Source organism: Micromys minutus, assembly GCF_963924665.1.
Source record: "Micromys minutus genome assembly, chromosome: 4".
NCBI lineage: Eukaryota > Metazoa > Chordata > Mammalia > Rodentia > Muridae > Micromys > Micromys minutus.
The window spans coordinates 23,882,767-23,896,941 of NC_137973.1; the positions used below are offsets into that span (position 1 = coordinate 23,882,767).

Sequence of the window (14,175 nt, forward strand, 5' to 3'; positions counted from 1 at the left end):
TCTATTGGAAATGCTTGCTTCTGTGACTCCTGATTTCTTTTTTTGGTGTTCTGACTCTAGGGTTATCTCTTTTAGTGTTTTCTTTATTGTGTCAATCTCTGTTTGAATTTCCCTCTTCCATTTTTTTATTTCTTTGGTTCTGTTTTCCTCTAGTTCTTTGAGTTCTTTGAGTGTTTTTCTTGTTTCTTCTTTAAAAGCTTCTGAATCTTTTTGCATTTCCTCCCTTTCTTGTTTAATTAACTCTATCAGCGTCTTGAGGCATGATTTCAGGTCTGTGTGTTCTTTCTCTGGAGTGTTTGGAGTTCCGTTGTTTGCTGTTATGGGTGAGCTGGGCTCTGGTGTTGCTAGATTGTCTTGGTTCCCTTGGGATATACTCTTTCTCTTTCCTCTTGCCATTTTGTTGTCAGTGATATGTTCTTACCTTTCCCTTGTATCTGGTCTGTGTCCCTGGTTCTCCACTGGTTGAGGTGTCAGATGGGTCAAGCCCTGTTTTATGCCTCAGAGTCGTCGGGTATGAGCAGAAGTTCCAACGTTCTGTTTCTGTTTGCTAGATCAGGCACAGTTGCTCAGCCTCTATGAGCCGCCGTTCCGCCTGGCAGGTAGGCCAGGCTCCGCTCTGCGTCCGGAAGTCGCCTCCGGGTGGAAACAGAAGTTCTAATTTTCTGTTCCCAATCGCAGTTGCTCAGCCTGTATGAGCCGCCGCTCCGCCTGGCAGGTAGGCCAGGCTCTGCTCTGCGTCCGGAAGTCGCATCCAGGTGGAAACAGAAGTTCTGATTTACTGTTCCCAATCGCAGTTGCTCAGCCTCTATGAGCCGCCGCTCCGCCTGGCAGGTAGGCCAGGCTCCGCTCTGCGTCCGGAAGTCGCCTCCGGGTGGAAACAGGAGTTCTAATTTTCTGTTCCCAATCACAGTTGCTCAGCCTCTCTGAGCCGCCGCTCCGCCTGGCAGGTAGGCCAGGCTCTGCTCTCTCAGTTTCAGTTCTTATGTCTCCACTTTCATTTCTTATTTTGTAAATTTGAATACTCTCTCTTTGCCCTCTAGTTAGTCTGGCTAAGGGTTTATCAATCTTGTTAATTTTCTCAAAGAACCAGCCCTTGGTTTTGTTGATTCTTTGAATGGTTCCTTTTTGTTTCTATTTGGTCAGTTTCTGCTCTGAGTTTGATTATTTCTTGCCATCTACTCTTCTTGGGTGTATCTGCTTCCTTTTGTTCTAGAACTTTCAACTGTGCTGTCAAGTTGCTGGTGTATGGTCTTTCCCGTTTCTTTTTGGAAGCACTCAGATCTATGAGTTTTCCTCTCAGTACTGCTTTCATTGCATCCCATAGGTTTGAGTATGTTGTGTTTTCATTTTCATTAAATTCTAGAAAATCCTTAATTTCTTTCTTTATTTCTTCTTTAACCATGCTATTGTTTAATAGAGCATTTAGTTTCCATGTGTATATGGTTTTTTGTTGTCTTTGTTGTTATTAAAGACCAGCCTTAGACCATTGTGATCTGATAGTATGCATGGGAGTATTTCAAACTTCTGATATCAATTGCAGCTTGTTTTGTGACCAATTATATGGTCAATTTTGGAGAAGGTGCCGTGAGGTGCTGAGAAGAAGGTGTATTCATTTGTTTTAGGATAAAATGTTTTGTAGATATCTATTAATTCCAATTGGTTCATAACCTCTGCTAGTTTCACTGTGTCCTTGTTCAGTTTCTGTTTCCATGATCTGTCCATTGATGAGAGCGGGGTGTTGAGGTTCCCAGTATTATTGTGTGGACTGCAATGTATTTTTTTGAGCTTTAGTAGGGTTTCTTTTAGGAATATTGGTGCTCTTGTATTTGGAGCATATATGTTAAGGATTGATAGTTTCTCCTGAAAAATTTTCCCTGTAATGAGTATAAAATGTACTTCCTTATCTTTTTGATAACCTTTGGTTAAAAATCTACTTTATTTGATATTAGAATGGCCACTCCAGCTTGCTTCTTGGGGCCTTTTGCTTGGAAGGATTTTTCCCAACCTTTTACTCTGAGATAGTGTCTGTCTTTGTTCCTGAGGTGATTTTCCTGTATACAGCAAATGCTGGATTTTGTTTATGTATCCAGTCTGATAGCCTATATCTTTTTATTGGGGATTTGAGTCTATTTATGATAACAGATATTAAGAAATAGTGTTAGCTGTTTCCTGATATTTTTGCTTTTGGGGGTAGAATTGTGCCTATGTGTCTTTCTCTTTTGGTTTTCTTGCTTAGGTACTTTCTTGTTTTTACTAGGATGTAGTTTTCCTTTTTGTATTGGGTTTTCTGCCTATAATTTGTTGTTGTGCTGGGTTTGTGGTCATATAGTGTGTAAATTTAGTTTTATCTTGGAATATCTTGGTCTCTCCATCTATCGTGAATGAGAATTTTGCTGGGTATAGCATCTTGGGCTGACACTTGTGTTTTCTTAGGGTCTTCATGATGTCTGTCCAGGATCTTCTAGATTTCATAGTCTCTGTTGCGAAGTCGGGTGTGATTCTTATTGATATGCCTTTATATATTACATGGATTTTTCCCCTTACTGCTTTCAGTGTTCTTCCTTGCCTTGGGAACTTGGCATTTTGACTATTATGTGTCTGGAGGAATTTCTTTTCCGGCCCAAACTATTTGGAGTTCTGTTGGGCTTCTTTTATGCTCATGGTCATCTCATACTTAAGGGTAGGGAAGTTTTTGTCTACGATTTTGTTGAAGATATTTATTGTGCCTCTTAGTTGGTATTCTTTACCCTCTTCTATTTCTATTATCCTTAGGTTTGGTCTTCTCATTGTGTCCTGGATCTCCTGGACATTGTGGGTTAGGAGTTTTTTTCTTTTGCGTCTTCTCTGACTATTTTGTCTATGTTTTCAATGTTGTCTTTGGCCCCTGAGATTTTCTCTTCCATCTCTTGTAGTCTGTTGGAGATGCTTGCATCTGTGACTGACTCCTGATTTTGTTTTTAGTTTTTTTTATCTTCAGGGTTGTCTCTTTTAGTGTTTTATTTATTGTTTCCATTTCCATATGAAATTCCTTCTTCAATTCCTTCATCTCTTTGGTTCTCTTTTCTTCTAGTTCTTTGATTTCTTTGAGTGTTTTTCTTGTTTCTTCTTTAAAAGCTTCTATTTCTTTATATGCTTTTCCTCCCGTTTTGTTTAAGGATTTCTACCATCATCTTGAGGTATAATTTTGGGTCTGAGTCTTATTTTTCTGGAGTGTATGGCATTCCACTGTTTGCTGTGATGGGAGAGCTGAGTTCTGGTGTTGCCAGGTTGTCATGGTTTCCCTTGGGTAAGGTCTTTCGCTTTCCTCTTGCCATCTTGCTGTCTGTGATTATACCTGGTCTTGTTGTCAGTGATTGGTTCCTGTCTCTCCCTTGTACCTGGCCTGTGTCCGTGGATCTCCAGTGTTCCTTGTGGCAGATGTCCTGACTGTTTGTTCTGTTCACAAGGGTCCTCTGGCTGGAAACCAAGTTCTTACAGCAGAATTTCGGCTCCCCTGAAACAACCAGGGCATGCCTTTTGGGCACTTGGCCCAGACCTCTCTTCACCCCGGCTATTCACATCGCAGTCTCACCAGGCCTGTGTTTCTGAATCTCAGCTGTTTCTGGTGACAGATAACCTGAGCGCTTGTTCTGCATGCATGAGCCCTCTGGTTGGAAACCAAGTCCCTATGGCAGAGTCTCAAGACAACGTGGCAACACCATAACCCAGCTCTGCCATCACAGCAAACAATGGAATGCCAAACACTCAAGAAAAAGAAGACTCAGACCTGAAATCATACCTCAAGATGATGATAGAGATCCTGGTGGAAGATGACCTGAGCGACTGTTCTGCCCCTATATTTCATAGTACCTTCAGGGAAAACAAAATATAGCATGATAACTCTAACCTAACAAGTGAAAAACTTATGTAGTAGAAACTTTAAGACATTGAATGAGGAAGTTGTGGAGGACACAGAAGATGGGAAAATTTTCCATGCTCATGTGTTGGAAAGACTGATATAGTAGAAATAGACACCCTACAGAATGTAGTCTACAGATTCAACACAATCCCCATCAAAATTCCAAACATAATTCTCTTTTTTTTTTTAACTGCTCACAGATCTTTATTCACTAATGGGGTGACACTTTCCCCTTTCCCAGGCTGCCTTTCGTTGAGGGTTCCACCAAGCTCAGTGTCCTCCTGTGAGGGGAAGGTCCTGGTGGCCAGGCACCTGGTTTGGAGGACTTCCTCCCTTTCTGGGAGTTGCTGGTCTTTGTTGTCAGGAAGAAGGTGGGGAGGAACACAGGCCATTGACACTCAGAGCTCCATGATATCTCCAGCTGGGGATGCAGAGTAGTAGGGACTGGGGGTATCCCCCAGCCTCAGCAGCCGGAGGGCCTCGGGAATCAGGCTCCCGGGATAGCGCCAGAGAAGCAGCTCTGGGCAAGGGCTCCTGAGTGGTGGTGGCAGGGCTTCAGGAAAAGTCACAGGGGGGGGCTGCAGTAAGGGTGGTCATTATGTAGGCTGAGTCGGGAGAAGTGGGTAGCCATGTTCTCCTCAGACAGGAACGGCTTGTGCAAGGGTTCCCTGGCGTCCAGGCCGCGAGTCACTCCAGTGGTGGCCCGTGGGTCCCGAACTGGGGGGCCTCGCTCCAGGGGCTGTTGCAGGATCATTACGGCTCAGGGTCCTGCAGATAGAGGGCAATAATTCTTCACAGAAACTAAAAAGACAATTTTTGGCTTCATATGCAAATACACACAAGCAAAAAGCCCAAGGATTCCTAAGACAATACTGAATAATAATAGAAATGCTGGAGATATCAAATCTCTTCAAGATGTACCACAGAGCTAAAGTAATAAAAACATATCATACTATTAGCATAAAAACATATTAATAGAATTTAAGACCCAGACATAAGTCCACATACCTATGAACACCTACATTTTGACAAAGAAGTTGAAAATACACTGGAAAAAAGAAAGCACCTTCAACAAAGGATGGTAGTAGACTCGATGTCTGCATGTAGGAGGCAAATAGATCCATATTCCTCACCCAGCCAAAAACTCAAGTCTGCATGTATCACGAACGTCAATATAAGGATAAATACCCTGACTCTCATAGAAGAGAAAATGGGGAATTATCTTGAAGTCAGGATAGTACACAGGACAGGCACAGGAAAGTACATTCTGAAAGAACACTCATAGAGAGGTAATGTAAACAATTAATAAATGACAATAGAGAGCTGAAAATCTGCCGTATGGCAAAGGATACCAACACTCAGACAAAGTGGCAACCTGCAAAATGGAAAGAGGTCTTTAATGATTACACACGAGTTATAGGGTTAACATCTAGGATATATAAAGAATTTAAAAAAACTAGACATCAAGAAGACAAATTAATCAAATGAAATTAGCCATATCCAGCACATCCAAGACTAAAACTTGGAATTCCTGGAAGAGAAGAGTACATGAATTGATTACATAACCACTCAGTGATATGATTAAGGAGACAATTTGTTGAAGACATGAGACAGAGAACAGTCAGAGTCACTGGAAGAGTTCAGAGCAGCAAGAGAAAGGAGGAGACTGAGCACAGCCAGCAGACTGGTCCTGGCCAGGAGAGAAGCAGCGGAATGGAGAGAGAGGGTGAGGAAGAGAGGAAGATAAGACATAGCTGGAACATCAGGGTTATAAAAAAGAGTGAGTGCCTATGGGAAGCAGCCCATGAGCTGGAGAAGTGTAGCGTTGTGGCTGCTATGTACCTGTGATACTGAGAGAACATGGTGCTCAGTGTACTCTTTGGTATTATAGTAGGCGCCATTATAGAGAGAATTTCTTGTGTATTGTATGGATGCACCACCTGTCAATTAAAAAAAAAAACTATGGCGTATGACTTAGGCAGGAAAAAGTGATGGGGCATCTGGGAAGAGAAAATAATTCTGGGATAGAGCCAGGGGAGATTTGATAAAACAAACACATGGTACCTGAGCACAGGTAACTAGCCACGTAGCAGAATGTAGGATGGAATAAATGAGTTGTTTGAAGTCATAGCTAGGTAGAGAAGCTCCTAGCTATAAGGTCAAGGTATTTGTAAATGTATTTGGGTTGTATATCTTGGAGCATGGGACTGGGAGGAAGATGAGGGAAGATGACAAGTTGAGGCCTAACTTCAACACACCTCTTGTTGCTTTTTCCAGTAATAAGGGAAATGACTCCTATTGTAGAGGAGAACCTGTTCCATAAGTTCCTGAGGAATGTTGGCTTTGTCTAACTGCCAGAACGTGGAGACATAAAGATTCCTTTGGGCCTGACTAAGGTCAGTGACCATGCAGGCAGAGAGCCACATAGACTCTCTGGGTTTTGTTTGCAGAAAGAAAGGAGGGTAGAAAGAGAGGGGAAAGGGATTGGGGGAGAGGGAGGAAAGAGAGAGGGGGGAGAAGGAGAGGGGAAGGGGGAAAGAGAGGGGGGAGGTAGAGGGGAAAGGGGAGAGGGAGGGGGAGAGAGAGTGTGAGAGGGGGAGGGAAAGAGGAAGGGAGTGGGAGAGAGAGGGAGAGGGGGAAAGAGGGAGGGAGAAGGAGGGGAGGGAGAGGGGAAGGGAGTAGGGGAAGGAGAGAGGAAGAGGGAGTGAGAGGGAGAGAAGGGTATAGAGGAGGAGAGAGAGAGGGGAAGAGAAAGAGGGAGAGAGAGAGAGGGGCAAAGAGGGAGAGGAGGAGGGGAAAAGGGGAGAGGGAGAGAGAGGGAGAGGGCAAGAGAGAGAGAGAGAGACAGAGATATACAGAGAGAGACATACAGAGAGGGCAATTTTATTTTACAGTTTTCGATATTTAAAGGACAGGGTTGTATAAGTGGGAGAACCAGGCCTTGCTGGAGCTTTAGAGGTTAGAGGGCCCAGAGGTAAAATGGAACATGTTTCCTGGAAACTCATCTAGTTGTACTTTCCTTCTGGCTGTCAGATTGCCCTGCAGTAATCCAAAGACATGTGAAACGCCAAGGGGAGGGTTAACTGGATCTCAGGTTACCTTTGAAGAAAGCTTTACAGGCCTCTATATAACAACAAAACACAGGATGCTGCTGATATTGTATGATAACATTTGAGATTCTGTGAATCAGAGTCCTCAAATGATAAAACATAAATGACTGAGAAACACGTTAAGAAGTGTTCAACAATAGATAGAAATCGGTGACAGCCTAGATGTCAATCAACAGAAAAGTGAATAATGAAAGTGTGGTGTATGTAACAAAGGGACATTATCATGCTCATTAAAAACAAACAAACAAACATAAAATTTGCAGGTAAATGCATGGAGGTAAAGAAAAAAAAAACATCCAGAGTGAGATAACCCAGACCCAAAAATACGATATGTATTGATGTAGTTGTTGCCTGGTAAGCTGCTGCTAGACAAGCCACACTCCATATAAATGTTGGGTTCAGGTGGAAGCTGAGATGGCTCACCTCAGAAACAGAAGCTTAAATTGAAAGCTTTATTGTCTGAGTGAGCACAGAGGTGGTCAGTTTGGGATCTGAACCTCATGCCAGGGGGATCTTACTCATGGAAATAGGTGGTTGGTTTGTCCAAAATCACACCATTGAACAAGTCTCCTGTGGGGAGTTTAAGAGGAAGTGGTGTAGAGACTGCATGTGGCTGGAAGGAATAGCTGAAGGGGTGGGGGAGGGAAGATGGCTTTTTATCAAGGCTGTGGCTCATGTGACAGGAGCCTCTGGATTTCTAATGATGCGTGTCCTCACAGGGTCCCTGGAGCAGGTTATGAAGATGCCCGATTGTCAACATTGCCCGTGGAGTCTCTTTTGGCTGTCTGTGGATGTGCCTGGTTGCTAACACATTTTTCTTTTTTTTTTTTCCAATTTTATTGGATATTCTCTGTATTTACATTTCAAATGTTATACCTTCTCCCCCACTGTTCTCCTCCCCCTCAACTTGCTCCCATGAAGGTCCTCCCTCTCCCAATCACCCTCTCCACCTCAGTGTTTTGGCTGGTTTATGGTGTTCTTCCCATTGGATTGCAAATTTTTCAGCTATTTTAGTTCTTTCTCTAGTTCTTTCATTGGCGTCCCCATGTTCAATCTAATGGTTAGCTGCAAGCATCCTCATCTGTATCTATATGACTCTGGCAGAGCTTCTGAGGAGACACCCATGCCTGGTACCTGTCAGTAAACACTTCTTGGCATCAGCAATAGTGCTTGGGTTTGGTGGCTGCATATGATTCTCCAGGTGAGGCAGCTTCTGTAGAACTTTTCTTTAATCCCTGCTCTTTTATTTGAACTTGTATTTCCTCCCCTCTTTTGTTCTCCTTTCTAAGAAGGACTGAGGTGTCTATATTCTGGTCTTCCTTCTTTTTGAGCTTCATAAGTTCTAGGGATGGTTTCTTGGGTATTCTGAGATTTTTTTTGGGGGGGGGGTAGAGGGTGGCTAGTATTCACTAATAAGTGAGTACATGCCTTGAGTGTTCTTTAGTGGTTGGGTTACATCACTCAGGATGATAGCTTCAAGTTCCATTTGCATTGGAACTTCATGAACTCGTTTTTGATAGCTGAGTAGGACCCCATTGTGTAAATGTACCACACTTTCTGTGTTCACTCCTCTGTTGAGGGACATCTGGGTTCCTTCCAGCTTCTGGTTAGTATAAATAAGGCTGCTATGAACATGGTGAAACATGTGTCCTTGTTAGATATTAGAGCAACTTCTGGGTCTATGCCCAGGAGCGGTGTAGCTGGGTCCTTAGGTAATGCTATGTCCAATTTTCTGAGGAACCACCAGACTGATTTCCAGAGTGGTTGTACCAGTTTACAACCCCACTAGCAGAGGAGGAGACACAACATTTTTCAAACATGGGGGACAGGGTGGCCATTGACACAAGGGGTTAAACAAGGAAGGTAGTATTCATGACTGAACCTTATCCCAGTCATCTGGTTTCAGGGTCCTTGAATCAGCTTTAGTTGTCAGGTCCTCTCCTGGACTCAGACTTGGTATTTAGAGTGATATAAGAACAAAGGATAGGTAAGCTTCATGTGGTCAATTAAACCAAGACAGGCAGCGCATTTATGACCTGTGTGCCTTAGATAACGGGATAACAGCATCTTCCTTCTTCACTTCCTTACTGGTTAACAGACAAACATGAAACTTGTGAAGAAGCAGGCTAGCAGATGGATTCAGGAACTGAGAACATAAACTCGGTTTTGATCCAGACGGAAGGTGGTACCACCCACAATGCAGTGGGCTTTCCCACACCAATCACTAATTAAGAACATGTTGCATAGGGTTTTTTTTAAAAAACTAATGTTTTTCTTCCACAAATGCCTTGACCTAAAACTAGCTAGCACAATAGAAGCTTCCAATTCTCAGATATTTAGCTGTGTGATGTGTGTTGGAAGGGACTTTTTATTTTATATAAAACCACAATTAACTACAAAACAGATAAAGTTTAATTTTACTATGTATCTTATTCCTCATTTGTAAGCTGGAAATTTTAATGTCTATTTTATATGGAGTTAGATAAGGTTTAAGAGGTCAAGTACATAAAATGCTTGGTGTAGTGGTGGCTCTAAACTAAGTGCCAATAAATGTTAACTGTTTCTGCCTTTTTATTTTTAATATTTACATATTTATTATTTTTGCAGAGTTCTGCCTTCACATATATGCCAGATCTCAATGTACATGGTTGTGAGCCACCCCATGGTTGCTGGGAACTGAACGCAGGACCTTTAAAAGAGTAGTCAGTGCTCTCAACCTCTGAGCCATCTTTCCAGCCCCTGACTGTTTCTGTCTGTGTACCATGGCCAAATAAAGTCTTTGTCTCTGTCTTGTCTGGGAGTTCCTAAAGTACTTGGAGTTTTCTGCCTGTCAAAGATGATGTAAAGTGATGAAAAAAGACACTATGACTCTTCGTGGGCTCCTGGATAGACTCAGAGGGAGAGTGAGTCACTAGAAAGACCAACCATGGTTAGAGGCTTGGTGATTTCAGCTCTGTGATACTGAGAGGGGAACTGGAGATGAAATTGATTCCAAATAGCAAATGCCTCAGTCTTTCCAGACAAGCCTATAAAAAATAAGTCCTTTTTAGAAAATCATTTTTATTATAAAAATGTTGTTATATTTTTAATGAAAACAGTTGACTGCAATATTTTTGATTATGTTTTTTCCTTCTCCAGTTCCTCTCAGATCTTTCTGACCTTCTTACCAACCTGATTTTATATTCCTCTCTCCTTGAGAGATCTTCTCATCACCCTGAGTTGCTTCTTAGGTAACTAACTGCTGTGGTTATTCGGATTGTAGCACACATTCTGATGTTTTAAAGCTGCCTTCAACATGAAAATGAAAATATTCAATCTCTGCATTTTGGGGTCTAGTTACCTCACTCGCGAGGATTTTTTTAAGATTCATCCATTTGCTTTGAATTTTATTTTATTTTTCTTAACAGGTAAGTTATGTTCCATTCTGTAAATACACCACATTTTCATTATCCATTCATTAATTGATGTACATCTAAGCTGTTTCCAATTTCTGGCTATTATCAAGAGACAAACAAGTCTTCAGTAACAACAAAAATGATGGAAAGCCCACATACACATAGAAGCTGAACAATGTTCTACTCAGTGACAACTTGTTCAAGGAAGGAACGAAAAAAAGAGAAAGACTTTTTAGAATTTAATAAAATTAAGGGCACAGCATTTCCAAACTTATGGGACACAATGAAAGCAGTGTTAATAGTTGGGATAATAAAAAACCCAGAATAGCAAAAAACCATTCTCAACAATAACAAAACTTTCAGGGAAATCACCATCACGAACCTCAAGCTGTATTGCAGATCAATTATGATAACAACTGCATTGTATCAGAGACAGTCAGGTAGATCAATGGAATAGAATGGAAGACCCAGAAATAAAATGACACACCTATGGTCACTTGATCTTTGACACAACAGCTAAAAACATTCAATGGAAGAAGGACAGTCTCTTCAATTTTGGGGCTGGTTCTACTGGCAGTCATTATGCAGAAGAATGTAAATCGATCCTTTCCTATCCCTTTGTACAAAGCTCATGTCCATGTAGATCAAAGACCTCTACATAAAACCAGGTACACTGAAACTATTAGAAGAGAAAGTAGGGAAGAGCTTAGAATACATAGGCACAGGGAAAATTTCCTGAAAGGAACACCAACTGAGTATGTTCTAACATCAAGAATCAACAAATGGGACCTCATAAAATTAGAAAGCTTCTGTAAGGCAAAGGACACTGTCAAAAGGACAAAATGACAAGCAACAGTTTGGGAAAAGATCTTTAGCAATTCTTCATCTGATCGAGGGCAAGTTTCCAATATATACAAAGAACTCAAGAAGTTTGACTTTAGAGAATCAAGTGATCCTATTTAAACATGAGGTACAGTGCTAAACAAGCAATTCTCAAATGAGAAATATCGAATGGCTGAGAAACACCTAAAGTAATCCTCAACATTCCTAGTCATCAGGGAAATGCAAATTGAGATCTAAGCATCATGTCTGCGAGTCAGGATTCTCAATCCAGAGACAATGGCCCTGATGGGATGGAGCTGGAAGGCATCATGGAGAGTAACTGGAATGAGATTGAGGACAGCTTCGATGACATGAATCTTTCAGAATCCCTCCTCCGTGGTTTCCATGCCTATGGTTTTGAGAAGCCTTCTGCCATTCAGCAGTGAGCTATTCTTTCTTGTATCAAGGGTTATGATGTGATTGCTCAAGCCCAGTCCTGGACTGGGAAAACAGCTTCATTTGCCATATCAATTCTGCAGCAGATTGAATTAGATCTAAAGGCCACTCAGGCTTTGGTTCTGGCACCCACTCGGGAATTGGCTCAGCAGGTACAAAAGGTGGTTATGGCATTGGGAGACTACATGGGTGCTTCTTGTCATGTTTGTATTTGAGGCACCAATGTGAGTGCTGAGGTGCAGAAACTGCAAATGAAACTCCCCATCACGTTGGGCACCCCTGGCCGGGTGTTTGATATGCTTAACCGGAGAACCTGTCCCCCAAATACATCAAGATGTTTGTACTGGATGAAGAAGATGAAATGTTAAGCCGTGGGTTCAAGGATCAGATCTATGACATATTCCAAAAGTTCAACAGTAACACCCAGACAGTTTTGTTGTTTGATACAATGCCTTCTGATGTCCTTGAGGTGACCAAGAAGTTCATGAGAGACCCAATTCGGATCCTTGTCATGAAGGAAGAGTTGACCATGAAGGGTATCCACCAATTCTACATCAATGTGGAACGAGAGGAATGGATGCCTGACATATTGTATGACTTGTATGAAACACTGACCATCGCCAGGCAGTAATCTTTATCAACACCAGACGGAAGGTGGACTGGCTCACTGAGAAGATGCATGCCCAGGGCTTCACTGTTTCCGCCATGCATGGAGATGTGGACCAAAAGGAAAGAGATGTGATCATGAGGGAGTTCTGGTCTGGCTCTAGCAGAGTATTAATTACCACTGACCTGTTGGTCAGAGGCATTGATGTGCAGCAGGTCTCCTTAGTCATCAATCAGGACCTTCCCACCAACAGGGAAAACTACATCCACAGAATCCATCCAGGTGGTCGGTTTTCCAGTAGGGTGTGGCTGTTAACATGGTGAGAGAAGAAGACAAGAGTACTCTTCGAGACATTGAGACTTTCTACAACATCGCCATTGAAGAGATGCCTCTCAACTTTGCTGACCTCATTTGAGGGGCTGTCCTGCTCCCTTGCCCTACCCCAGGGTTCAGTCCAGGGGTTGGGGCCAAGGAAGAGCTGGAGGGGGGAGGGAAGGGAGCCAAGGGATGGACATCTTGTTTTTGTTTCAGTTTTTTTGTTTCGTTTTGGTTTATTTTTTCTCTCTCACTTTGAATAAATGTCACTTTTTGAGGCAAAAAGAAGGAGAAAAAAAGAAAAATGCAAATCAAAACAACCCCTGAGTTTTCATCTTACATCAGTTAGAAGGCTAACATAAAAAAACAGGTGACATCAGATGTTGAGGAGGATGTGGAGAAAGAGGAACACTTCTCCACTGCTGGTGGGACTGTAAACTGGTATAACTGCTCTTGAAATCAGTCTGGAGGTTCCTCAGAAAATTAGACATAGCACTATCTGAGGACCCAGATATACCACTCTTGGGTATATACTCAAAGGAAGTTCCAATAACTAACAAGGCCACATGCTTAACAATGTTCATAGCTGCCTTGTTTTATAATAGCCAGAAGCTGGAAAGAACCCAGATGTCCTTCAAAAGAGGAATGGATACAGAAAATGTGGTACATATACACAACAGAGTACTACTGAGCTATCAAAAAAATGGCATCATGAAATTTCTATCCAAACGATGGAACTTGAAGGTAACATCCTGAGTGTAGTAACCCAGTCACAAAAGAAGATTTTATAGTATGTACTCACTTATAAGTGGATAGTAGCCCAACAACTTACAACACCCAAGGAACCACCCACAGAATGTATACATCTCAAAGACAAGGAAGGCAAGAAAGTGGATGCCTCAGTCTTTCTTAGAAGGAAGAACAAAACATTCATGGGAAGAAATAAAGGGAGAAATAGTGGAGCAGGGATTGGAGAAAAGATCTTCCAGAGACTCCCTCACCTGAGGATACACCCCATAATCGCCCAATAAATCTGAGCAGTATTGGTGTTGCCAAGTAGTGTTAACTGACAAGAACGTGATTTGGATGTCTCCTCAGAGACTCTGCCAGAACCATACTGATACAGAGTAGGATGCTTGCAGCTAACCCTCAGACTGAACACAAGGGCTCTAATGAAGGAGCTGTAGAAAGGACTGAAGGAGCTGAAAGGGTCTGCAACCCAATGGGAAGAACAAAATTATCAACTATCCAAACCCACCCCAGCTCCCAAGGACTAAAACACCAATTAGTGAATTCCTATGGAAAGACCCATGGCTCCAGGTACATATGTAGCAGAGGATAGCATTTTCTGACATCAATGGGAGGAGAGGCTTTGGTCCAGTGAAGGCTTGTTTTCTCAGAGTAGGGAATGCCAAGGAGGTGAGGTGGGAGAGAGTGGTTGGGAAAGGGAGCACCTTCATGGAGGCAATGGGAGGGGGAGGGGGATGGAATTGTGAGAAAGGGGTAACATCTGAAATGTAAATGCAAAAAAATTTCATTAAAAAAATTGGGGAAAATACAAAGGCAGTGCTA

General features: G+C 42.3%; 2 pseudogenes across 2 annotated transcripts; one reads left to right on the forward strand and one right to left on the reverse strand.

Annotated features, from left to right (window-relative positions):
• Window positions 1-4,167: 4,167 nt before the first annotated feature.
• LOC308419419 (host cell factor C1 regulator 1-like) lies at window positions 4,168-4,673 on the reverse strand (annotated as a pseudogene). The gene has a single exon. The product of its transcript is annotated as a host cell factor C1 regulator 1-like (transcript).
• Window positions 4,674-11,488: 6,815 nt separating this feature from the next.
• Window positions 11,489-12,703, forward strand: LOC308419791 (eukaryotic initiation factor 4A-I-like; annotated as a pseudogene). Its single transcript has one exon. The product of its transcript is annotated as a eukaryotic initiation factor 4A-I-like (transcript).
• Window positions 12,704-14,175: the final 1,472 nt, after the last annotated feature.